At 43.8% G+C, this 27,687-nt stretch overlaps 1 long non-coding RNA gene and 1 pseudogene across 1 annotated transcript; one reads left to right on the forward strand and one right to left on the reverse strand.

The window, feature by feature from the left end:
* Positions 1 to 887: 887 nt before the first annotated feature.
* On the reverse strand, positions 888 to 18,043 carry LOC141415474 (uncharacterized). The gene is made up of 3 exons (XR_012440489.1): positions 18,017 to 18,043; positions 17,809 to 17,893; positions 888 to 2,581 (listed from the first exon to the last, which is right to left on the reverse strand). It is a non-coding gene; the product is annotated as an uncharacterized lncRNA (long non-coding RNA).
* Positions 3,424 to 7,007, forward strand: LOC141415470 (reticulocalbin-1 pseudogene; annotated as a pseudogene).
* Positions 18,044 to 27,687: the final 9,644 nt, after the last annotated feature.

The raw sequence follows: 27,687 nt of genomic DNA on the forward strand, positions 1-27,687 counted from the left end.
TCTTTTTTTTTTTTAAGCATACTAATTTTTATGTTTTGTACCTCTCCTTGTAGCCACAAACCGGAGGTTTTATTTCAGATTCATGGAGACTCAGGGAAGTGGTGCCTGTCAGCAATCTGCCATCTTACCTGTCCTCTTTTGGTATATTCTTGATGGTGCCAGATATTCTTATTTAATTCCAGAACTTTGTTTACTTTGGATTTTTTGTTGTTGCTCTTGTTGTTGAAATTGGGGTTTGACTCAGGACTTCGCACTTGCAAAGTGGCTCTACCACTTCAGCCACAACTCCAGTCCACTTTGCTCTGTTTTTTGGAGTTGGGGTCTTGTTAACTATTTACTCATACCGGCCTCAAACTGTGTTCCTCCTGATCTCAACCTACCAAGTAACTAGGATTACAGGTGTGAGCCACTGGTGTTCGGTTCACTTCGGGTTTTTAAATTTTTTTTGTGGTACTGGGGTTTGAACTCAGATCCTACACCTTGAGCCACTCCACCGGCCCTTTTTTGTGATAGGTTTTTTCAAATAGGGTCTTGTGAATTTTTTACCCAGGCTGGCTTTAAACCATGATCTTCCTGATCTGCCTCTTGAGAAGCTAAGGTTACAAGTGTGAGCCACCAGCACCCAGCAGATTGTTTAATTTTACATTTCATGCATTATCCCATTTCACATTCACACAGGATCAGTAATTACAACAGCCTCCTAGACTCCCACATCTGAAATGGCAAGAGTCACAGATGCACTGAAGCCAAAGCACTGACAAGTTCATAAAACCACGCAAAATTGCACAATTTTCCTTTAAAGAATGCCTGGCACGAAGGCTCGTTAATGAACAACAGAAACCCTTTTCTTCTTCATGTCTCAAACCAAACTTGAAACTTACCAGACATGACTAATAAGGTCTCTTTAATAATTAAAGGACACACATGAAAAATACTTTATGGGGGTGAGGGGAAGGGGGGAGAAATGACCCAAACGTTGTATGCACATATAAATTAAAAAAAAAAGGAAAATACTTTATGATGCATAATTTTTTTCTGTACTGGGGCCTCATGCTTGCTAGGCAGGTACTCTATCACTTGAGCCATGCCACCAGCCTTTTGGGGGGTTGGTTATTTTTATGATGGGATCTCTCTTTATGTCTTGACCTCCATCCTCCTATTTGTGCTTTCTTGCTTAGCTTGTATGACAGATGTGCACCACCATACCCAGCAATTTGTACCCAGCAATTTGTCGAGATGGGAGTCTTGTGAACTTTGTGACTTGGCTGGTCTTGATACTCACCCCTCAAGAAGCTAGGATTACAGGCTTGGGCCACTGTGCCTGGCCATGTTGCATATTTTATTACATATGGTGCAAAAATAACTCTTCAAGTTTTTGGTTGGCTTGGGTGTTTGGGAAGGATGAGGAGCAGTGTTGGTGAAAGCAGGGTTGCACTGTGGAGAGGTAAGCAAGATGGGCAGATGCAGGGTTCTTTTTGAAGTGTTGTCAGCCCATCTGGGAAGGTAGTAGAGGACTGATTTGAAGTAAAAAGACAAACACTGTATCGTTGGGTGATGGTGGTGGTGGTTAAGCCTGGAAGTACATGGGGTTGGGAGAGAGGATGCTGGGCCCCTGGGGAGAGGTGGCCACAGGGCTTGGGCCTTCCTGAAGGAGAGTGGGTGTAGGGGGAGGGTGTGGACTGGATATGATGACCCCTGAGTGCTAGGACCTGTTGTTATAGTGACAGTGTGTGTGTGTGTGTGTAACCAACTGGACATTCATACACACAAGTTCAAGTGTCTTAAGTCCTAGCAGAAAACACACAATATTAAATGCCTTGTTGCCTTGATAGGGAGCTATAGAAGTGAGTTTGGGTGGAAGATCAGGCTGTGCTAGGTCCCAGTGAGGTCTTTGAGCTGGGCCTGGGTGTCCCAGCAAGAAGTTCCCCTAGTCCTGCTGGAGGCCTTGGAGCCGGCTTTGTGGCAGAGTGGGGTTGAGAAAGAGGGAGAGGAAATGGAGCCACCCACTGAGTGAGGCTGAAGATTCATTTTCTGGAGGGCTGCTTTGCATAGGTGGGCAGCAATGAAGTGCAGTGGCTACTTCAGCCCTACCACACAGCACATGGTTCCAGAGCAAGTTCCTGCTGACAGGACTAAAGAACCCACAGAACTAGCAACACTTTCATCTGTGCTGGTTGGCATCTGAGGAGGGGTGCCAGCACACCTGAGGATGGAGGGCAGTGGCAGCAGCAGTAAAGGTAGCTGCGTAGGTGAATGTGGTGTGTGAGTCAGTTGGGGCCAGTATGGTGGTGTAGAGGGCAAAGGTTTCAGCCCCAGGATGGAGGGGTCAGAGCAACCCCCATCAGTTCACAGGGGTCCCTGCATGAGATGTGCTCCTAGGGTGGGCTGCATGCTGGAGGGATGGGATGTCACCAGTAGCTTGCTCTTGTCCATGTTGTCGGCTTTGGCAAACTTAAGCTTCAAGGTCTTCAGTTCTCAGAATTGAAGCAAATGTTGTTCAGTGCATTTTGGGGCACTTCTGCTCCTGCCTGGCTGTCAAAGCTCACAAATGTGTGGGAGGCCTTGGATTTCATTGCCAGTACTACAAACAAACAAAAAAAGAACTATCACCTAACTGGAAACAGTGCTATAACTGGAGTCCTAGACCAGAGGCCCAACTCCAGGGGTTCTGTATGTCAGGTCCAGCCACTCACCCCAATATGCCAATTAAAGAGACAACTAGTGTTAAAGGGAAGAGAAAGGAGACTTATTAATATGGCACATAATGGGAACAGGGAGAGTATGCACTTGGCTCATCTTCAGGGTATAGACATGAGCTTTTGGTTTAAATAGGGGAAGAACTGGGGCAGGGGGAGAGAGGTATACACAACTAAACAGTCCCAGGCAAAATGTGGACGATAGTTGTGTTAGTTCTGGTTCTGTGAGAGGCTGTGGAGAAGTTGTTACTGCTGTCATCACTTGAGGGGAGAAATCTGGTTTCCATGAGATGATTACATCTGCTCCAGGTACAGCCTCATCCTGACATGTAATTGCCTTCATTTGGGAGTGGTCTGTCCTGTTAGGCTCTGCTATTCCTTTCCTCAGAGATAGTTTTTGACCTTTGTTGTAAAGATGTTATCTGTAAGTCTTGTCCTTTCTGGACAAGATGACTACAGAAGAGAATGGCTCAGAGACAGATGTAAAATGGAGCCAGAGATGCCAAGCTTTCCTCCTGCTTTTTAGTTAATTCATGGGCTCATATAAGTAGTCAGTGCTTTTGTCAAAAGCAGTTTTTAAGTACCTGTTACAGGTGCTCGTCCTATCTCAAGGTGAGCTTGATCAGGGACCCTCCATACTCCCCAAACACCTGAAGAGCAGGTTAAGTTCCTTGGGTTAATACCCACAGAGAGGCCATTGACCACAAACCAGCTGGTTGGGGTTCTTTTGCTTTACCTAGATAGATATCGTGGGTAGGAAAGGAGAAGCTCCTGCAGTTATTCTGGGCCCTTGTGGTATTTGCAGGAAGTACAGAAGATGACAGTGGGCAGTGCCAGTCAGCCTGGGCCTTAGTAGATAACAGGGAGCAGCACCATTCATTCTGGGCCCTTGACAGCTAGGGCAGTAGCACAGGCTCGGGGTCCTAAGAGTTACAGCTCAGTGTTACAGCCCTCTGATATTCTCTGCTGCTGGCTGCTGATTGCCTCCACCACTGTCAGTTCTGCCAGGGCTGCTCAGTTTCTGGCCTTACTGCTGCCTTGCTGACAGGGCAGCTTCTTCCCTGCCACTGCAGCTTCTTCTCTTCCTTTTCTTAATGGTATCAGTTCAGCAAAGGTGGGAAAGACTACTTCAGAGATAGTCTTTCATTGGACGATGGCATTAAATCACGAGGGTATCAGCTGCTCACAAAGTGAGTTGAGTGCTGACGGAATGCTTAAGTGGTAGAGTGCCTGCCTAGCAAGCATGAAGCCCTGAGTTCAAACACCAGTACCACCAAAAAAAAGTAACAAAGTGAGTTGAGCAGCCTGCTTACATAGCCAGAAAGGAGAGGGGCAGGGATAAGGGTGTCTGACCAATGACAACAGTCCATCAGTGTTTGCACCACTCCTGGTTCAGTTCATTATGCAAATGAAAGATTGTGTTTTCACCAATCATAGGCCTTCTGTTGGGTCACAGCAGTTGGTCTTCGGTTGAGTCAAAGCACCTTTCGACAGGGCACTTGTAACCTAAAGTTTATCAATAGAGGTACTTTAAGAAAATTTAACAGTACGGCCATCAGGCCTTCCTGGGCAAGGAGAACTCCAAGACCTTCAATCAGCTCATCCCAGATGAGAGCAAGGAGAGGCTGGGGGTGATCATTGTTTGAACTGACAGTGATGGGATGGAGCTGAAAATCGTCACTACCGAGGAGCTGAAAATTTGGATCAAATGGGTGCAGAAGAGATACATCGATGATAATGTCACTAAGGGTTATGATAGGGACAGGATGATAAAACTTACTGGGCAGAATACAAACAAGTCACTTATGGCTACTACCTAGGAAACCCTGCAGAGTTCCAAGATAGTTCCCATTCATCATACCTTCAAAATGACACTGCCACGTGGTGAGAGAAGGTTCAAAGCTGCAGACCTCGATGGGGACCTGATGGCCACTTGGGAGGAATTCACTGCCTTTATGCCCTGTGAAGAGTTTGTGCTTATGGAGGAAATTGTGGTTTTGGAAACCCCGGAGGACACAGACAAGAATGGGGATGGGCTTATGGACCAGGACGAGTACATTGCAGATAGGTTTTCCCACAGGCACAACAGCCCTGAGCCAGACTGGGTTTTGTCTGAATGGGAACAGTTCAATGATTTCTGGGATCTGAACAAGGATGGGAAGCTGGACAAGAATGAGATTCACCACTGGATCCTTTCCCAAGATTATGACCATGCCCAGGCCAGAGCCAGACACCTGGTATATGAGTCAGACAAAAACAAGGACAAGAAGTTAACTAAAGGGGAAACACTGGACAACTGGAAGCCCAGCTACCAATTACAGGGAAGCTCTCACAAAAAGTCACGATGAACTGCATAGACACTCATCACAACAAGGCAGACGGCCTGCCTGCTTGCTTTTATTGTCTTAGGTGGATGCTACAGTTGTCTAACTTACAGCAATGTGTCCCCCAAAAAGTGATTACACCTCTGACTGGAATAAAAATTATTCACTCCATATTTACTGGAAAGTGATCGTCACTATTTTTTCAGGAAAATTTCTCTTAAGACACATTAAAATCTTGGCAAATTGCAGTTCTGTATGGGGATACATTGTTACAACATGACTTTTAAAGGTTTTTTTCCCCACTAAATTTAAATGAAAGGGGAATAAGATTTGAAAAAGCTCTGTTACTCAGAACTTGGGCAGGCTGGAGGCAGTTAACAGTTTGATTGCATTGTGTTTTAACTATCAGACTTTTTATATTTACCGCTGTTAAACAGTTGGGGAGGAAAATTCTGATGAAGTGAAAGTGGAATTGTCCTAGGTAGGCTTATTTCAGAGCAAGTCTCATATTTGAAACTCTTCCTTGACTTTATACTCTGAGCTGTTACTGTAAGTGGTATATAAACCTCTGCACTTTTTCTGTATGGACCTGCCAATGTGCACAGCAAATCCACATCTTTGTTCCTTTTATAATAAGAAGCAATCAAGAAAGATAATGTGAAGAAGAAGAAAGGAATTTTAGAGGCAGGGAAAAGGTGAGTATCAGGCATTGAAGAAGTATAGGAACAATGGTAAACATGGTACATCCACTTGAGAACATTTTCTTAACACAGAATGATGTTGGTCCGACGTTTGAAATAACGACTATGAATACAATCCACTTCCTCAGTGGTCTTGAATTGGAATGAGCTTGTGGGATTCTAGGGTAGCCAAACATGGTGGAGTTTGTCTGGTGAATCCAAAACCCTTGGACCTGCCCCGGGATGGCTTACACAATGGAATAGGACAAGGTCATATTCTGAGTCACCGACTGAACTGACAAAGACAATTGCAGGTTGAAATTCCACCTTGTAAGTAGGAAGTGAATGCAATGATACTCTCGAGGACTTTCTACTAATAAAATAAAATAAAATAAACCAATACTTAACAAAAACTTTCAACGCGTTCTTACAACTAAGGCTTACCAGTAACAGTTCTTTGTCAGTATATAACCATGTTCCAACAATGGTTAACTTCTGTCCCAGGTGGTATGAGGGGAGCAAATGGCAGGAGTGACCCTGGGATTGGAAAGGGAACAGATGGCAGAAGTAACTTTGTCTTAGATGAAGAAGCCAGGAAGCATCCTTAAAAGCAAACATCTAGGGAGACATGAGGAGTGGGCTTCTTGCCCAGATAATAAACTACAGTGGTCTTTCTCCTAGATGAGGAAGACAGAGAAGCACCTTTGAAAGAAATGGAAAAACAGGCTCCTCGAGGAAAGTAACACAACAAACTTCTCCAAGATAGCAAAAGGGAGTTATAACCATAAATGGTGGGTTTTACCAAGATAACAAGAGGTAGTCATAAAATGTTTATGACAGGCCTCAAGGACAGGATGGACTAACATGACCCTCCTGGAACGTCCAGTTTGATAAGGATGGGAGTCGGGCTCAGTAAGAGGTTAATTAGACAACTTCAAAGTAGGGTAGGGGGTGCCTAAGTTGGAGAGAACACTATTTTATCCCCTAGACTTCAGCTGTTCTATGGCTTGGCTCTTTCACTAAGTCCCACCCACCAGGGTGCTTTTCTGTCCTTTCAATAAGCTTTGTGCTTGCTTTAACTCCTAACTCCTGGTCCAGCGTTTTCAATCATTGACTGCGCCAGGGCACGAACTTGGGGTTAGCAATCCAGTATCAGTGGGACCCTTCCATCTGTTTCATGGTGGATAGTGTTGGAGTGCACCTGACCCTCCCCACTCATCAACGCTCAGCTGGCGCCCAGCTGGCGGGAAGGTGGTAAGGGGTGTGGGGAGTGATGCCTTCTGCTGTACAGAGCAGGGAGGTGGTGGGCACATCCGAAGGCCATGAGTGGGGCAGCTGCTGGGTGGGGCTGGGGCCATATCAAATTTGGAGTAGGCTGGAGTGGGAGAAGGCAGTGTGGCACTGGGACCAGGAGCAGATCCCCACTGGCCACCACCTCCACATTTCTCCTCAGCACATTTTCATAACACCAAAAGAAACAGAAAAAGAGCCCACCCTGTCTTTTCTTCCCCTCCCTGTAACCCTGGAAAACACTGGTCTGTTCTGTCCCTCTGGATCTCCCCATGCTGGGCTTTCATGTGAAGAGGCCTTTTGAGGCTGACTTCTTTAGCATGCACTAGGACTTCCTTTTGTGGTCTAACTATATTCTACTGTCTGACTTAAGCACTGTTTTTCCTTTGTCACTTAATGGACACCTAAGGTTTTTATTTATTTATTTGTGATACTGGAGTTTGAACTAAGGGCCTCATGTTTGCCAGGCAGGTGCTTTACTGCTTGAACCGCAGATCCAGACCTTTTAGGCATCTGTTATTTTTAGCATAGGATCTTGAGTTTTTACCTGGGCTGAGTTCAGATAGCGATCATCCTAACTATGGTCTCCACACTATCATGCTCAGCTTACTAATTGAGATGGGGTCTCACTAGCTTTTTGCTCTGGCTGACCTCCAACCATAATCCTCCCAGGCTCTGCCTCCCCAGTTCCATTTATTGTCTATCATTACGAATGCTGCTGCAAACAGCTGTGCTCATGTTTTCATGTAGACAGGTTTTCATTCATGTAGACAGGTTTTCATTCATATGTACACAAAGTGTTGTCTTGAGCAGGTGATAGTGTAAAGTTGACTGTCAGTCAGGCGCTAAATGAATTAACAGGCAGGAACTAAGTTGCTCATACACACACTTTATTGGAGGGAGTTACAACCTAACCGGATAGCTCCTCAGATTTCCCCAAGCTGTGCTTACCTTGCAACGTGATCTTAGTCCACCGGCAGCTGGCTCCAAGCAGGTCCTGACTAGTTCTCAGTCTCCATATGCTTCCAGGATGCCCAGGGAATCCTCACGGGTCATGCGGAGAGTCCAGGTCCACCTTGTCTGGTCTGCTGTCCACCAGCGTGATGCGTGTTGCCAATTAGGAGGAAGTGGCGAGTGGAGTTTAAGTATTCATAATGGTGTGGTTTATCGGAGCCAGCTTAGTGTTTCTTCATTTGCATATTGGCACCAGTTTAGGGTTGGCTGATTTGCATATCGGGCACCACATGGTATGTGTTTACATCATAGGGCTTTCAAGTGCACACAATATTTTTTCATATAGGTTTTATATAATTTTCAATATGCTTAAAGCACATCAAACATAATACTCATAACAAGTGTGATCCTGGCTCACTTGGAAGCTGTAGGTTCCTTGAGCTGAGGAAGCCCATGGCCCCCTCCCTGAGCATAGCTCACATCCCACAGGGCATGATGTCCAATTCCTTCACTTCCCAAACACTTACCATTTGGTCTTTTCCCTAGGAAACTGAACGGGCACGAGCAAGAATGCCCTTGGCATTTTGACCTGAGTTTCCCTGGTGATGGTAATCTGGAGTGTTTTTGAGGGGCTCCTTGCCCATTGCGCCTTCTTAGAGAAATGCTCATTCCCCTTTGCCCGTTTCAAAAACTGGGCTGCTTGTCTTTTTATCACTGAGTTGCAAGAGTTTTTTGAGTAATTTTGAGACCAGTTGCTTATCAGATTAATTTCCACATACACTTCTCCCATTCTTTGCCTCATCTTTTACTTTCATGTGTCCTTTAAATCCCAAAAGTTTTTTATTTTGATGAAGTACAATTTTTCTTCTGTTGTTCATTGATTTGGTCTCATATCTAATAATCCTTGAAGTTTTAAAATATGTTTCAAATTGTAAAAGGTATATCACAAAACTTACCGTCTTAGCCATTTGAAAGGTACCAGTTCAATGGTGGTAAGTACATTCTCTAGAACTCTTCTTGCAAACTCTATGATCATTAAACAACTCCCCATTCCTCTCTTCCCCAGCTCCAGAGGCCACCATTCCCCTCTGTGTTGTTATGAACCTGGTCGTCCTAAAACCACATGGAGGTGGAATCACACAGCATCTGTCCTGTGTCTGGCTTATTTCACTGAACAGGATGTCCACAAGGCTCATACCTGTTGTAGCACTGCCTGGGTTTCTTTTTAGGGCTGAATAATACTGCATTGTGTGAAGGCCACCTTTCTGTTCACTCATTCATCTGTAGATGGACACTGGAATCACTTTCCAGTTATTCTGAATAAGTCTTCTGTGAACGTAAGTGTGCAATTATCTTCTGAGTCCCTAATTTCAGTACTTTGGGGTACACTCCCTGAAGTAGAATTGATGGATACTATACTAATTCTATTTGATATTTTGAGGACAAGGTCATGAAGTTTTACCCCTATATCTCCTCCTAAACATTTCATGAGATACATTTGTATCTCAGATCCATTTTGAGTTAATTTGGTGCATGGTGGGATACAGGGGCCAGGTTCACTCTTTTGTATGTGGCTGTCCACTTTACCAGCAATACTTGTTGAAAAAAACATATATTTTACCCATTGCATGGCCTGGGAACCCTTGTCAAGAATCAGCCAACTATGGCTGTATGGGCAATAAATTCTGTTCTATTGCTTTATCTATGGTAAGCTTTGCGATTGGGAAGTGCCACTCTTCTTACTTTGCTGTTTCTCAGAGTTGTTCTGGCTCTTCTGAGTGCCTTGCTGGTCTGTATGAGCTTTAGCTATGAGTCTGTAAGTCACTGTGGAGACTGGGGCCATCTCCACAGTGTATGCATTCTGATTCAGGAACACGGATCATTTACATCTGTTTCTGTTTCTTGCAGCATGATTTGTAATTTTCCAATGTGTAAGTTGCACATCTTTTGTTAAATTTATCCTAAGTATTTTATTATTTTTAATGCTATTGTGAGTGGAGTTGTTTTCTTGATTTTCACTTTCAGATTGTTCGTTGCAAGTATATACAAGTACAAGCACATATCCTGCAACCTTCCTAACCTCACTGAATCTAATTTAATCGTCTTCTGTGCAGTCCTCAGAATTTTCAATATAAATGATCTTGTCACCTGCAAACAGAAATAGTTTTACTGCTTTATTCACAGTCTGGGTAAATTTTATTCCACTTTATTTCCTCATTACTCTGGCTAGAACTTCCAGAACAATGTTGAATAGAAGCAGTGAGAGTTCATGTTTTTGTCTTGTTCCTCAACTTACAGAAACCACAGTTTCTCAGCATTAAGTATGATGTCTGCTGTGGGTTTTTCATCAATTCCTTTTATTGTGTAAAAGAACTTCTGTACTATTATTAGTGGTTTGAATGTTTTTTATCATGGAAGGCTATAAGATTTTGACAAATTCCTTTTCTGTGACTACCAAGACAATCTTGTAAGCTGGGCTTGGTGGTGTGCATCTATAACTACAACACTTGGGAGGCAGAGAAGGGGGGTTTTGAGTTTAAGTTCAGCCTGGGCTACATAGCAAGTTTTAGGCTAGCCTTGGCTATATATAGCAAGACCCTGTCTCTAAAAAAAAAATAATCTTGTGATTTTTGCTCCTTATTCTATTGATATAACTTATTGTACTAATTGATTTTTTTTGGCAGTACTTGGGTTTGAACTCAGGGCCTCACACATGCTAGGCAGGTGCTGTACCGCTTGAACCACCCCACCAGCCCTGTTTTATGTTGGGTATTTTCAAGGGTTTCATGAATTATTTGCCCGGGCTGGCTTCAAACCTTGATCCTTCTGGTCTCTGCCTGTCGAGTAACTGGAATTATAGGAGTGGGCCATGGGTGCTTGGCTTGTACTAATTGATTTTTGAATGTTGAACAAAACTTGTGTTCCTGGGACAAATCCCGGTCGTGGTGAGTAACTCCTTTCGTGTCACTGGCTGCAGTGTGGTGGTGTTCTGTGGAAGATAATTCATGAGGTATTGGTCTGTAGACTTCGTCGTGAGATGTTTTGTCTGATATGGGTATCAAGGTAATGCTGGCCTCAAAAAAATGGGAAGTGCTCCCCCTTCTATTTGGGGGAAGTTGGTGAAGAGTGGGTATTAATTCTTTTTTAAACACTTGGTAGATTCAGTGATGACATCGTCTGAGCCTGGGTTTTTATCTGTGGCTAATTTTTGACTGCTAACTTAATCTGTGCCCGTTACAGGTCTGTTCAGATACCGTATCTTCTTGATTCCATTTCAGAAGTTGGTGCCTTTCTTGGAATTGGTCCATTTTGTCTAAGTTATCTGACTTGTTGGTGCGCAGCTGTCCACAGTATTCCTTTATGCTCTTTTTATTTCTATGTGGTTATAAGTGACATCTCCTCTTCACCTTCTGTTTATAGTCATTTCAGTCATCCCTCCTTGTCCCTTGGTCAATCTAACTAAGGTTTGTCAACTTTATTAATCTTTGAAGAACAGTTTTTCTGTTCTCTTTCTGGAGTTGCAAATACAAGTCCATGTTCACCCATGTACTTTCTGGTGCCACAGGAACCTCTGACAGTGCTCCCAACTGTCTCCCCAACCTTGTGACATTTTTGTCTTTAATTTCACTTGTCATAAACTGCAGCCATCTAATCTATGTTTATATTATAATTCTGAACAAATTGTTGACTCCAGATCAACTAACAATAAGGAAAAGGGGCTGGGAGTATGGCTTAAGTGGTAGAACACCTATCTAGCAAGCTCTGAGTTCAAACCCCAGTACTGCTTTAAAAAAAAAAAAAGAATAAGAGAAAGGGGTGGGAGTGTAGAGTAGGTGCCTAGCTTGTAGGAGAGGCTGAGTTCACAAAAAAAGCCTAATAATAATAATTTTTAACTCTTATGTCTGCCTTTCCTTTCTTACGTGGTCTTAGCATTGTTTTCTTCTCCCTGAAGAACTTTTAAGGTGGGTCTTCTGCAAGGTGAGTCTGCTGGTAAGAGTCTCTCATTTATTGTTTGTCAGAGAAAGTATTTCTCCTTCAATTTTTTTGGGTGGTATTAGGGTTTGAACTAGGGCCTCAAATTTGTCTTGAACACCCCTAGCCATTTTTGTTTTTGAGAGAGGGTCTTGTGTTTATGCCCAAGCTGACCTGGGCTATGACCCCCTTTTTTATGCTTCCCACATAGCTGGGATGACAGGCGAGTACCACCACACCCACATTTTATTGGATGAAATGGGGCCTACGGAACTTTTTGCCCAGGCTGTCTTCAAACATCAGTCCTTCCAATTTCCACCTCTCGACTAGCTAGGATTACAAGCAAGAGCCACTGGCTCTCCTTCACTTTTGAAGACATTTTCACCAATGTAGAATTCTAGGCTGGTGGGTTTTTGGAAAATTCTCAACCATTATTGCCTGAAATGTTTCTCTGTTCATTTCTCTCCTTCCTCTCCCTGTTATTTCAATTATACAGAGGCTATGTTTTTGCGATTCTTGGATATTCTGTTAATTTTTCAAAATTATTTTTTCACTTTTGATTTCAATTTGAGAACTTATTAAGGACATATCTCTGAGCTCTTTGACTCTTTCATTGGCCATGTTCAGTCTACTTATGAGCTCATGGAGGTACGTCACTTCTGTCACTTTTTTTTATTGTTGTTGCCAGTATTTCCTTTGGATTCTGCCCTAGAGCTCTTATTGCTTTGTTCATATCATATTGAATCTAGTTTCTATATTAGAAACTATAGCCTTTGTGTGCCCCACTTCATGGAAAGGAGGACAGTCGAGTGATGAGGGTCTGACTCCTGGTTATGATCACTCCACCTTGCACACGTGAGTCAGAATCCACACTTGGGTGCAGCTCAGTGTGTGGGATGTGCTTAGCAGGCACAGCCCCAGTACTGTATGGGGAGCTTTGCTTGGGATCCTCAGTTCTTGTGTTCCCATGAGATAAAAATTCAGTCAAGATGGGAAATGCACTGAAAGTTATAGCAAAGTTTTAGAAATGGCAATTTATCAAGAGAAAGAACTTTCTCATAGAGGAGAGCAGGTCATCCCAGAGAGCAGATCAGCAATGCACGTTTTTCGTAACAAACCACATTAACAGAAGCAAAGACAAAAACCACTTGATCATCTCAATAGATGCAGAAAAAGCCTTTGATAAGATCCAACACCATTTCATGATAAAAGCTCTAAGAAAACTAGGAATAGAAGGAAAGTTCCTCAATATTATAAAAGCTATATATGACAAACCTACAGCCAGCATTATACTTAATGGAGAAAAACTGAAACCATTCCCTCTAAAATCAGGAACCAGACAAGGATGCCCACTATCTCCACTCCTATTCAACATAGTACTGGAATTCCTAGCCAGAGCAATTAGGCGAGAAGAAGGAGTAAAAGGAATACAAATAGGTAAAGAAACTGTCAAAATATCCCTATTTGCAGACAAAATGATCCTATACCTTAAAGACCCAAAAAACTCTACTCAGAAGCTTCTAGACACCATCAATAGCTACAGCAAGGTAGCAAGATATAAAATCAACATAGAAAAATCATTAGCATTTCTATACACTAATAATGAACAAACTGAAAAAGAATACATGAAAACAATTCCATTTACAATAGCCTCAAAAAAATCAAATATCTAGGTGTAAACCTAACAAAAGATGTGAATGACCTCTACAAGGAAAACTATACACTTCTGAAGAAAGAGATTGAGGAAGACTATAGAAAGTGGAGAGATCTCCCATGCTCATGGATTGGTAGAATCAACATAGTAAAAATGTCAATACTCCCAAAAGTAATCTACATGTTTAATGCAATTCCCATCAAAATTCCAATGACATTCATTAAAGAAACTGAAAAATCTACCGTTAAATTTATATGGAAACACAAGAGGCCATGAATAGCCAAGGCAATACTCAGTCAAAAGAACAATGCAGGAGGTATCACAATACCTGACTTCAAACTATATTACAAAGCAATAACAATAAAAACAGCATGGTACTGGCACAAAAACAGACATGAAGACCAGTGGAACAGAATAGAGCACCCAGATATGAAGCCACACAACTATAACCAACTTGTCTTTGACAAAGGCGCTAAAAGCATACGATGGAGAAAAGACAACCTCTTCAACAAAAACTGCTGGGAAAACTGGTTAGCAGTCTGCAAAAAACTGAAACTAGATCCATGTACATCACCCTATACCAAGATTAACTCAAAATGGATCAAGGATCTTAATATCAGACCACAAACTCTAAAGTTGATACAGGAAAGAGTAGGAAATACTCTGGAGTTAGTAGGTATAGGTAAGAACTTTCTCAATGAAACCCCAGCAGCACAGCAACTAAGAGATAGCATAGATAAATGGGACCTCATAAAACTAAAAAGCTTCTGTTCATCAAAAGAAATGGTCACTAAACTGAAGAGAACACCCACAGAGTGGGAGAAAATATTTGCCAGCTACACATCAGACAAAGGACTGATAACCAGAATATATAAGGAACTTAAAAAACTAAATTCTCCCAAAATTAATGAACCAATAAAGAAATGGACAAGTGAACTAAACAGAACTTTCTCAAAAGAAGAAATTCAAATGGCCAAAAAGCACACGAAAAAATGCTCACCATCTCTAGCAATAAAGGAAATGCAAATTAAAACCACACTAAGATTCCACCTCACCCCTGTTAGAATAGCCATCATCAGCAACACCACCAACAACAGGTGTTGGAGAGGATGCGGGGAAAAAGGAACCCTCTTACACTGCTGGTGGGAATGTAGACTAGTACAACCACTCTGGAAAAAAATTTGGAGGCTTCTTAAAAAGCTAGACATCGATCTACCATTCGATCCAGCAATACCACTCTTGGGGATAGACCCAAAAGACTGTGACACAGGTCACTCCAGAGGCACCTGAACACCCATGTTTATTGCGGCACTATTCACAATAGCCAAGTTATGGAAACAGCCAAGATGCCCCACCACTGAGGAATGGATTAAGAAAATGTGGTATCTATACACAGTGGAATTTTACTCAGCCATGAAGAAGAACGAAATCTTATCATTTGCTGGTAAATGGATGGAATTGGAGAACATCATTCTGAGTGAGGTTAGCCTGGCCCAAAAGAGCAAAAATCGTATGTTCTCCCTCATATGCGGACATTAGATCAAGGGCAAACACAACAAGGGGATTGGACTTTGAGCACATGATAAAAGCGAGAGCACACAAGGGAGGGGTGAGGATAGGTAAGACACCTAAAAAACTAGCTAGCATTTGTTGCCCTTAACGCAGAGAAACTAAAGCAGATACCTTAAAAGCAACTGAGGCCAATAGGAAAAGGGGAACAGGTACTAGAGAAAAGGTTAGATTAAAAAGAATTAACCTAGAAGGTAACACCCACGCACAGGAAATCAATGTGAGTCAATGCCCTGTATAGCTATCCTTATCTCAACCAGCAAAAACCCTTGTTCCTTCCTATTATTGCTTATACTCTCTCTACAACAAAATTAGAGATAAGGTCAAAATAGTTTCTGTTGGGTATTGAGGAGGTGGGGGGAGAGGGATGGGTGGAGTGGGTGGTAAGGGAGGGGGTGGGGGCAGGTGGGAGAAATGACCCAAGCCTTGTATGCACATATGAATAAAATAAAAATAAAAAATTGAACTGTTATACCATAAACAACAACAACAACAACAAAAAAAAAACTGCACGTTTTTGTGCTCCAGCTTTGTTAGGGATTAAGGGGAATCTTTGTAGAGAATCTTCAGGACAGCAATTGGTTTTTGTTTTTTTTTTTTTTTAGAATAATTATACCTTATCATTAACCCTACCACAATCATCTGTGACATGCTTTTATAAACTTCCTGGTTTTTTCCTTATCTGCTTGTTTCCATTTTGGAGTAATCATTTACTGTAAGACAAAACCTTATTTTTCCATTTAAACCTTTTTATCCAGAGAATGTCCTCTTATCCTCTTCCTTGTGACTTTCTTATGTTCCCATATTCTACATTATATTCACCACTGTGTCAGCATGAACCCTGACACAACCCTTCTGCCACATGCATTTTGCCTTCTGGTTTTGCCCTTATTTGTCTGTTGTCATTTTGGAACAATCCTTTGCTTTTAGAACAAAGTCTTATTCTACATAGCAAATTCTCCTTCTTTATAAACCTTTTTATTCCTCCTACTGACTAGTTCCATTTTACCTTTTTTAACCCAATCTATATTTTATGACAAAATGAAACAAATAACAATCACCTGCACACACATGGTTGCAGGAAAGTAGATTTTACTTCTGCTTGGGTTTTTAAATGATGCCTTTACACATTTCCCCTCTTTGGTCTTACATGGGTCTCAGAGTTACAGAAAGTTACATTCCAGCTAGAGATAGCTAAGATAAGAAAACTTCCAAATGACCTTGAACAGCAAAACTTTTAGAACCAGCAAGAAGAAGGCAGAAAGGAGAGAAAATACACAGACAGCCCCACATTTTTACATGGTAGTCCTGTAGCTACAGTTGAGGATACAGAAGGCAAACTGATGGGTAATTATTTGGTCCTTTTAAACAGGAGAGATTAAGAGTGTTTCTCCACTGCTGTGCAAGTGTTGAGTGCAGAACGAGAATAAAACTGAAAAGGTGGCCCCATATTGATAAGGAATCAGGTAGGATTACCAGAATCAGAGGAGAGTAAGTTAGCTGCTTCTGAGTAGGGGTCTCCTAGAGTTTCTTGGCTTGGCTGATCAAAATATGCCACCAGGTACAGGTCACTGGTGTAAAACTAACAAATGGACCTTAGAAACCCCATTTTGTATCTAAACTTAATTTTGTACTGGCTTCTGCCTAACCTTGTTTAACTTTTTCAGAACAGACCTAACTGGTAATCTCTTTGTTCTTTTCAGTGAAAACATTGAGCCTGCTTAGTTTAAGGTACTAATTCAAGAAAGAATGATGGAAGGCAGGCGCGCTTCTGGCTACGTTTAGCTTGCAAGATAAAGACGTTGACAGGAATGCTTCTGGACACAGTTTGAGTCACAAAGATGACACTCTGCAATGCTTCTGAATTTCTTTTCCTAAAATGTTTCAGCTGCAGCCCAAGGAAAGGACACTTTGAAGGTGTATTAGCAGAGGGCTTTGCCCTTAAGGGTACCTGCCTCATGTAGCTGCTAACAAATTCCCCCCTTGAGATAGTTTTTGAGGGTATTTATAGGTGGAAGTCATTCTGAAACTACTTCCAGCTGGGTCAGGGTGTAGACAGTTTCAGTGTTCTGTGGGTATGACGGGTTGTAATAACTTCGGTCCTTTGGGTACAGTGTCTAAAATTAGAAACTGTACCAGTGGTGGGAAAGAGGAGCCCAAATCAACTTCACTGAGGGAAGGCCTACAAGCCTTACAGTGAGAGGACCAAATGCCCTCATCATGGCAGTGACCATGCCTACAGAAGGTGAATGGCATCTCTACCACCAGGAAAAGGGGAACCCAAGGAAGCCCACCTGCCTGTTGGGGGAGTTTCCTGATGTCTGGGCTGAAAAAAGGGCCCTGCAGGCTGGTTCGCAACCATGCACCCATAATGGTAGTTCTTAAACCTGGGGCTCTCCCTGTCAGACAGAGGCAATATCCAGTGCCACGGGAAGCACGCCTGGGAATTCAGGCCCACCTACAGCAGCTGAAGGACACAGGGATATTGATCGAATGCCAATTACCATGGAACACCCCACTGTTAACCATCAAGAAGGTAGGAGGAAATGACTACCGGCCTGTCAGGACCTACAGGCAGTGAACAACACCATTGTCATGTTGCACCCAGAGGTTCCTAACCTTACACTCTCCTGAGCCTTCTACCACTGCAAGCAAGCTGGGTCACCTACCTGGACCTAAAGGACACTTTCTTCTGCCTTTGCCCGGCCCTGGTTTGCCAGCCTCTGGTCACCTTTGAATGGGAGGATCCTCATACTGGAAGAAAGACACAAATATCCTGGATCATGTTGCCCAAGGATTAAAAAATTCACCTGCCTTGTTCCGGGAAGCCTGAGCAGCAGATTTGTCAACTTTCTCAGAAGAAAACCCAAGCTGTACCTTGCTCCAATACGTGGGTGATCTGCTCCTGGCAAGTCACAATTGAGGGAAATGCTGGGAGGGGACAAAGACATTGCTAGCCTGATTCTCCAAGGCAGGCTACCAAGTTTCCTGGAAAAAGGCCCAAGTTTGCCAGAAAGTCTGATACTTTGCATTCATCATTTCAGAAGGGTGACACACCCTAGGTCTGGAGAGGAAATAGGCCATGTGCTTCATTCCACAGACAAAGACCAGAAGGGAGGTCCAAGAGTTCTTAAGAGTGGCAGGATTCTGTCACATCTGGATACCTGGGTATTCAAGCATGGCTAAACCACTTTTTAAGGCCACAGCAGGCTCCAGAAAGGACCCTCTAAACTGGGGACTGGACCAAGAAAGGGCCTTCCAGGAGATAAAGAGACTGTTAACCAGTGCCCCTGTGCTAGGGCTAACGGATGTAATGCGACCATTCAGTCTATTCGTATGTGAGAAAAATCACACAGCTCTAGGGGTTCTCTCCCAAATGAAAGGTCCATGGCAATGGCCGGTGGCTTACCTGTCAAAGCACCCAGTGGCCTCAGGGTGGCCTCCATGTCTTTGGGCTTTGGCTGCCATAGTAACCCAGTCATGGAAGCTGACAAGCTCACCCTGGGACGGGACATTAATGTTAAGGTCCCTCATGCAGTCATGACCCTAATGAATGGGCAGGGACACAAATGGCTGACCAGTTCCAGAATGGCCCATTGCCAAGGACTACTATGTGAAAATCCTCAAGTCAGACTTGAAACTGTATGAACTTTAAATCTTGCCACTTTCCTGCCAGCAGAAGAAGAGCCCCCAGATCATGACTGTGAAAGAGGTAATGGATGAAATGTATTCCAGCAGGCCGGACCTAATGGACATCCCCCTCTCAGATCCAGAGCTTGAAGTCTTTGTGGATGGAAGTAGCTTTGTCCAGAGAAGACAGCAAAAGGCCGTGCTCACAGTCACCACTGGTAATGACATTGTACAGGCTAAAGCCCTACTACAAGGATGGTCTGCACAATGAGCTGAACTTTGGGCATTGGTCCAGGCATTATGCAAAGGGATATGAAAAGGGAAAGTGGGTGAACATCTACCCTGATTCAAAGTATGCCTTTGCCATCCTACACATGCACGGAGCAAGATACAAGGAAAGAGGACTGCTGACAACATGGGGAGAGATTAAAAACAAAGAAGAAATCTTCCACCTGCTGGAAGCAGTCTGGGAACCATCTCAGATGGCTATTATCCCCTGCAGAGGCCACCAAAGGAGCACATACTATGTCAGCAGAGGAAACCACCTGGCTGACCAGGCAGCAAAGAGAGCAGCAGAAGAGCTAAGTTCTGCTGGAGTGCCAGAGCAAACTGCCAAACTTCTGCTGGCTCCAGAGCTACCTCCCACCCAGAATTACAGCAAGGAGGAAGAACAATGGGCAAAAGATGAAAAAGGAATAAAGGAAAAGGGGGGATGGTGGAAGTTGCCTGACCAGAGACACTTTGTCCTCAGTGCTGTAGCAGCCCCTCTGGTAAAATAACAACATGAGCTGTCACACTTGGGCTCTGGAAAAACTGCTGGATAAAAACTATTTCATCCCCAAGCTCCCCATCCTGTGTGCTCAAATAAGCGCTAGATGCATTACCTGTGCACAAAACAACGCAAGTCAAGGGCCTAAGCCAAGCCCTGGGATAAACGCAATGGGCACCATCCCTTTTGAGGACCTGGAAGAGGATCCAGTACCTCCTGGTCCCCGTCTTCACTTAGAGTGGTTGAGGCTTACCCCCCCAACACAGAAAAGGCACGAGAGGTAATAAAGGCCCTCTTGAGAGAAATTATCACCAGATATGGTTCCCCCTTTCTATCAGATCAGACAGTGGACCAGCCTTCATGGCGTTAATAGTCCAGGGCCTGGCTAAAATTTTGAAAATAAAATGGGAGCTCCACACAACATACAGGCTTCAGAATTTAGGGAAAGTAGAGTGCATGAATTGGACCCTCAAAATTACCGTAGCCAAACTCTGCAAAGAAACACAATCCCCCTGGATAGACATGCTACCATTGGCTCAGTTTAGGGCAAGCTGTTCCCTAGACCCTCCAGCTACTCACCCTTGGAGGTTCTCCATGGCAGACTCCCTCCCATAGAAACAGGCTCAGAGGGGACCTCAGGCAAATTGGAAATCTAGACATGTCCCAACCCCTCCAGGCCTTAGGAACAACCCTACGCCACATCTCCAGGGAAGTCTTAGAAAGGACCCCAACCCAAACCCAGTTGGCTGGGTCGCTATCTAGTAATATTAGCAACTCCCATGGCTGTTAAAGTTGCAGGTGTCACTCCCTGGATTCACCACTCCCGGATAAAAAAGGCAGCAGCCCCTGCAGACCCCACGACTGGCAGGCCATCTGTGACCCAACTAACCTCCTCAAATTGAGGTTCCAGAGAATGTCACAAAACATGCCATTGCCCGAGAGAGCTCCAGCCACCTCCCGGAAGCTTGTTGGCCAATGCATGGCAGAAGCCTGAGGATTTGCCCCCCAGGACATAAATGTATACCCTTTCTGCCACCCTTACCCCATCCTGCTGATTAGCATTGTTGCAACACTGTTCACACTAGGACTGGCTGTCACTGCTCCCCAGGATTGGAATGTAGGCCAAAGAATACTGCTGTCCTCCTGTTATCCACCCATAGTAGGAAGACTTACTGCTGTTCGGTGTTATCTGTAGCCCAGACCCCAGTCTCTGGCATGAGTCCTCTGGTGTGCTTTTGCCTTCTGACTCTATTACATTCTAAAGTTGTCCCATCTAGAGGCCGGGATGACTGTTCCGCTTGCATAAAACCTCTCTCCTTCCAGGGAAAACTGCGGTATGCCTTCACCTATTATCAATACCCGTCACCCGCATGCAGCACATCGATTTCTGAATGTACCAGAGGAGGGGCAATTTATTATAAAGGAAAACTGACAGGCCTGACAGGGTCCTGCAAGAACAAAGGCACTACACGGCAGACAGTTTGCTGGAAGATGGGGACCTCTTAAAGGCATGGAATGACGAAATGACAGGGGGAGGAAATAAACCTAATTATGTCTGGGCATCCTCTCTGATGACCCTGTCCCCATGTCAGTCTAAAAAGGGAAAAGCCACAGATACAGAGAGGCCATCCAAATACAATTACCTAGATAGCTACAAGCCTATAAAAGACATTAATCTGTCACCACCACGACCCCCATTAAGGCTTCCTTCTGGGACAGAGAGCCTTAATTTGGTTCCCAACTGTACAGGCTGTTAAGTCAACTCACCACCTCCTTAATCTGTGAACCCACCATTGGTGGGTTATTGTTGGCTCCACCTGTCCTCGGGTCCCCTCCATTACATAATGGCCCTGGTGAGCCCCCCTAGCCAGGGCGTGCAGGGTGCTACTCCCAACTCTACCAGCACAAATCCCAAAGTGAGCAACATGCAGCTACCTCAGAGGGCCCCTGGTGGTATCTACAACTCGGGAGGAAACCATCCAGTGAGGGGCCTGGCTGCTAGCCAATGTGCCCAAATCCAAATCTGTACTGCCACTGCCATTAGATGTACAGTTGACAGACCATGGTGCAGTAGCCCAGGAACCTTCTTTGTTGGTGGGATCTTTGCTTATCAGTGCTTGCCAGCTAACTGGAAGGGCATTTGCACATTAGCACTCCTCACCACCCCCAGATCAACATAATGCCTAACAATCAGACCCTCCTGTACCTTTGATGGCCCACACACAGTCAAAGAGAGCTATCCAACCCATACCTTTACTAATTGCATTAGGGATAATGGCTGGAATAGGAACGGGCACAAGAGGAATTGCCTCATCAACCTCCTATTATAATCAATTATCTGCGCACCTAACAAATGACATGGAACAAGTGGCTAGGTCCATAGTGGCCATGCAAGACCAACTGGACTCCCTAGGATCAGTGGTCCTCCAAAATCAGGGAGGGTTGGACTTACTCACTGTTGAAAAGGGGGGCTCTGCCTCTTTCTAAATGAAGAATGTTGCTTTTATGTGAATCAGTTGGGAATAGTCAGAGACATGGCCCAACAGTTTACAGGACCGAGTCACACATAGGATACAGGAATTAGCAAACTCCTGGAACAGATGGTGTAACATCTGGAATTGGGCCTCATGCCTTCCCCTTTTGACTTGTCCTCTTTTCATGCTCCTATTGGCCTTTTTATTTGGCCCTTGCATTCTCAATGCCATTACTCACTTCATTAGCTCATGAATGGAGGCAATAAAGTTTCAGCTCCTGGTGACCCAATACAGACCGTTGGGACAGGAGGAACATGACAGAGTTCCAGGAACCTAGGGACGATGCTTGTCCACAAGTAGGAAAAGCATTGAAAGGGGGGAATGAACAGGAAGATCAACCTAAAGCAGGTTATAAGGACATGAGAAGTTGCTAGTTAAGCCATAAAATGAGTTCAGGGCCAAGATAAAAGGCCCCATGTGGAGATAACCACTCACTCCTGCTTTTCTTTAACAGACTTCCTGTCATGGATCCCCTGCTGCTCCCGCCTAAACAACCCCATCCCTAGCCCCCAGCGTGAGCCCACCTATTAGCAACCCTGCACTGCCCTATAAGAATCCTGTAATTTCACTTCTGGGGTTCCAGAATTTTGAGTGTGAGCTTATCTGGGACTGCTGGCATCAAATAAAGCCCAAGTTCTCCTACTTCTCTGAGTGTTGCTTAGTTTCTTGTTGGACAATATTTCTGCAGCAATGTGACCAACTGCCCCAGCACACAAGTCCCCCCAATTCACCAGCTGTCTAGACTTAATAAGGCTATGGGGCTCATACAAGTTCCCCCCAAACCAACAGATATCTTCAGGAAGCACAGAAGACCCCTACTAAACAGCTGGTGATTCATGCCTGCAATCCTAGCTACTTGGCAGGCTGAGATCGGGAGGATCAAGGTTTGAAGCCAGCCTGAGCAAATAGTTCATGAAAACTCCATCTCCAAAATAATCAGGGTAAAATGGGCTGGAGGTTTGGTTCAAGAGGTACAGAATCTGTTTTGCAGGCATGAAGCCCTGAGTTCAAACCCCAGTCCCACCAACAACAAACAAACGAACAAGCAAGTAAAAAAAAAAAAAAACCCAAACCCAAAAACTGAAAAACCAAAAGCCCAAAACAACAACACCCCTGGTAAATTAAATTATACAGGTTAAGATTTGAGTCCCAGGGCAAAGTTTCCTGTTTTGGAGTCTGTCAGTAGTGGAGTTTTTAACTTTTGGTCAGTGTTCCAAAGGGTCTGGAGTTATTTTCCAAGCCTTTAAAATTTATAATGGAGGACACACATGCATTCTAAAGGTTGTGTTTCAGTGGGAAAAGCACAGCAGAATGTTGCAGTTATCCCCCCGATAGGCTTGACCTAGACATTCCCAAGAGAGGAGTGTCACAGTGTTGCCTTCCTTTATACAGAATCTAGCTGAATTGGTGGTGGTGGTGCAAGGTGGGTAATGACAGATGTGACTCCATTTTGGATGAGAGAGGCACTTTAAAAGCAGATATCTAAAGAGACATTGGGAACAACAGGCTTCTCAGAGAAATAACGACCTCCCTTACCAAAATAACAAAATGCAGCTACTCAATGTGGGTAGTGGGCCCCAAGGTCAGGATAAGTTGAATGGACTTTCAAGGCCAGGATGAACTGACCAGACCTTCTTGGAATGCTCAGTTTGATAAGGAGAGGAGCAAACAGGTGACCAAGTTCACTGAGAAGCTGATTTGGTGCCAACCAATCACAAATACAGTTTCAAGGTAGACTAGTTGGACCTAAGCCAGTTAGTGCCCATACCATCTCCTAGACTTCAGCTAAACTATGGCTTAACTCTTTTACTAAGTCCCACCTGCCTTTTATCACATCACACAGTAAAGTTAGGAGCCATGGAAAATTTAGTCACTGGTAAGACCAGTATGCTAGTGGGCTGAGAGGGACTTTGGGTGACATAACCAACATTTTCTTAAATTTCCTACCTTAGCCAGGGTTCTGACCACAGAGTTATTTTTCCATGCAAATACAGGAGTGGAGAAGACAATCATGTAAAGACAGATCATATTGACAGTTTACAAGGGAAAGACAGAAATGACTATTTATCTTTGGATATTTGTCTCCCAACACACAGTTAAACAACCAGGCCAGTCAAAAGAGCAAGACAAAAGGTGCTACCTCAGTCTCATTCTGCTTATGAACATGCAAATCACATTCATTATATTACAGCTTCCTTGAATTTGATTCCAGGCTTCTGGCAAGACTTAGGGGAGCATAAGCAGGTAGAATATTAAAATTATACAAATAAACAGACTAACTAGGAGAGAAGGGCAAAAAGAATCATTCATTTTTTGGCTCTGCTTACCTACTTGATTTTCCTTAGCTTCAGTGTGAGCCCTGGTGCGTGTTCACAGGAGTTAGCTCGTTTTAGTCTTTGGTCTTTGCCCTCCTTACTCCAATATGATGGATCCAGAGTGTTAAACCTTGCAGCTTCAGGGAAGAGTGAGTGATTAGTAAGATCTAATAAGGTCATGCCCAGATTGGGTTAAGCTGGTCTTGAGGTGACACTGACTTCTGAGTTCCTAAATATACTCAATCCCCTGGTTCACAGGGGTGAAGTCCTATAGGGGAAAGAAGCTTCCTATGGAAATCTCCTATGGAGATTTGTTTCCTCTTATTACTTCTGAGTCTCTTCTCTGATGCCCCCTGCAGTGTACAACTGCCTCTTCCTCATGGTCATTTACTGTCTGAAGCAGTTGAAGGATCTCCCTTCCATGTTTAATTTCTCTGTTGGTGGCATTAAGACCATCCTCTTCCCAGATTGCACCATGAGCATGGATCACTGAGAAGGAATATCTGGAAACTGTATATATAGTTCCTTTGCTTAATTCTATTGCTAAGGCTATTATCTCACCTTTGGGGCTGAGGTTCTGGTGTGTGTGTGTGTGTGTGGGTGTGTGTGTGTATTGGGGGTGTTCAATGAAGGGTCTCATGGAGAGACAGACCACTGCATAACCAGCCCAATGTTGGCCACAGGTTATAGAGCTGCTCCCATGTACACACCATACATACTTCTCCAACATTTGGTAGGGCTCTCTCTGAAGTACTTTTTATGTTCTGAGTATACCTGGTCTGTTAGTTCTGAGCAGTCGTGTATTAGAGGCTCTTGTGATATGGACAACAGGGTGGTTGGGTTAAGTTCTGGTAAAGTTTTACAGTCAGATGTGGGGAGTCTAGTACCTGAACCTGGCACTATAGCATTCAGTTGCTTGTCAGCCAGTGATGGTCTTTTTCCCTGCTAGGACACTAGAGACCTGGTGTGGGGTACAGACTGTCAGTGGCTGCTCCAAGGATGACTTTCTGTCTCTTCAATTAACAGGCAAGTGACAGTAACTACCCATAAGCATGGTGACCAGCCTGAGATGGAGTGACTAGTTGTCTAGAGACATATGCTACTACCCTTCTTTAGGGGCCCAGCATCTGCATCAATACACCAGCAGCAGTCCCTTGGCGCTCATGCACATATAACTCAAGAGGCTTGTTTATGTCCAGCAGAGCAAGTACAGAGCACTCATTTAGTCTCTTGAGTTTATTAAAGGCTTGATCTTGTTGCCCGCTCCACTAAATCAGTCTCCTGTCATCATAGGTTGTTTTAGAAAAGCTTTGTAATTAACCCAAAATTTGGAAGACACACATGGCAGAAACCTGCCACTCTTAGGAATCTCCACTGCTGCTTCCAGGTTTTTGGAGAGGATAGCTGGCAAAATGGCCAGTTTTTTTCCTTTTTCGGGGGTGGAGGTGGGGGAGGAGAGGCTATGCTGTCCTTTGGAAATTATAAAACCCTGTTATTTTTACCATTTCTTCACATACTTGTACTTTTTCCTTAGAGATCCTTTTTTCCCTTTCTAGCCAAAAGATGTAAAGCTTTTACTGTGTTTTTGATTAAGGTCTTCCTAGATGGGCTTGCAACCAGTGTATCATTTACATATCATAACAAGGTCAGTATGTCACCTGCTTGTTATAACAAGGCTCCATTTCCAGACTTAGTTCTCTCAAGTCTTTCTCAGGATCTCTCCAAAGACTTTAGGGAAGTCTTTGACTTTGTGCAGGAGCACTGTCCAACAGTATTGCTGTTTCTGGTGTGTGTTTGGGTTTTCCCACTCAAAGGCAAACAGGTTTTTGGACCCAGAGTCCAGTGAGATAAAAAACATCCTTTAAATTCAGGACAATACAGCTTGTATTATCCCTAGGAAGGTTAACTAACGAAGTACAGGGATTAGGAACTACAGGATGGACATCTTACACAATTATATTTATTGCCCATCAGTCTTCTACAAACCTATATTCTCCTGTCACTTGTTTCTTAACTGGTAGGGTGGGAGTATTGCAGGAAGACCTACAGAGTCTCATTAATCCTTTTTCTAAAAGCTGGTCAAGCACAGGCTTGATCTCAGTTATGGCCTCAGGTTTTAAGGGGTATTGTATCACTTGAGGATAGCTGTCTGTTTTGACCTTTACAGGTTTGGCATTGGTTGCTCATCCCACTTACCCTCAGGTGAGACTTAAGTTAGGATATTCTCAGGGATAGCCTCACGCTTCATGGAATAAAGACAGAAGCTTGACTCTATGACTCCTAGGAATGTGTGCTTTCATCCTATCCTGCTGAAGATTAATAGTAGCCCTTAGTTTGGTTCACAGATCCCTCCATAAGAGGGGAATGGGCACTCAGGAACATAGAGAAACGAGTGCTGTAAGACCTTTGGCCCCACTTCACAGGTTAGAGGCTTGAGATACCATTTAGCTTCTCCTCTTCCTAATACATTCTTTCCTGGACACAGTGCCCTTTTTAGTAGTCAGCCAAAAGTATGTAGCTCCAGCTTCCAGTTGGAAATCAACTTCTCTCTAGCTACATCTTCTTTAACCAGGGGTCCTGGAGGAAATCCAGAGAGTACTGAAGGGAGCCAGGTAGATGCTCCTTGGCCCTCTCAATCTTTATCTTCTGCAAGAGGGAACTGAAAGGAGTTGGGTTGGCCCCCTACCTTCCCCCTCTGAGTATGATTTGGGCACTGCCTTTTCCGATGGCTCACCTGCTTGCAGTGATCCCAGCTTTACTGGTGGCCAACAGGTCCCATGTTGGGAACTGGTATCACTCACCTTAGATGGCTTCTTTCTTCTTCTTTGATTACCTGGAGGGGACTGCAGGGCAACTGCCAACAAGGTAGTTTGCATTTAAATTGTTTTCTCTATTTTCTCCTCTTCAGGAACAGTATTTCTACTGTTGAAAACCTTAAAGGCAATCTCTACCATTTGAGAAGAATTAGTCTCAGGATGTACAACCAATTTTTGGTATTGGAAGCACTCTGAGATATGAAATAGGTGCCATTTTTGGACTACCATTCCCCTCAGAATCCCAGTATCTTTGGAGACATTCCCTTTACCTTTGCATGGAAGCTGAATTATATCCATCTGGTCCCTGCTGAATTTCCCTCAATTTGTTCCAATTAACTGGGAGTTTACTAGATTCTTGTACCTCTTTTAGGAGCATATTCCTATAAAGTTCCAAACTGGTTTGTCTTTCCCTGTGTTAGGGTCCCAATCAGGCAGGATCCCTGTTACTGGCTCTTCACTAGACTGCCAAACTGTGCTGTTTGAT

The sequence above is a fragment of the Castor canadensis genome, chromosome 1 (genome assembly GCF_047511655.1).
Source record: "Castor canadensis chromosome 1, mCasCan1.hap1v2, whole genome shotgun sequence".
In the NCBI taxonomy this organism is placed as follows: domain Eukaryota; kingdom Metazoa; phylum Chordata; class Mammalia; order Rodentia; family Castoridae; genus Castor; species Castor canadensis.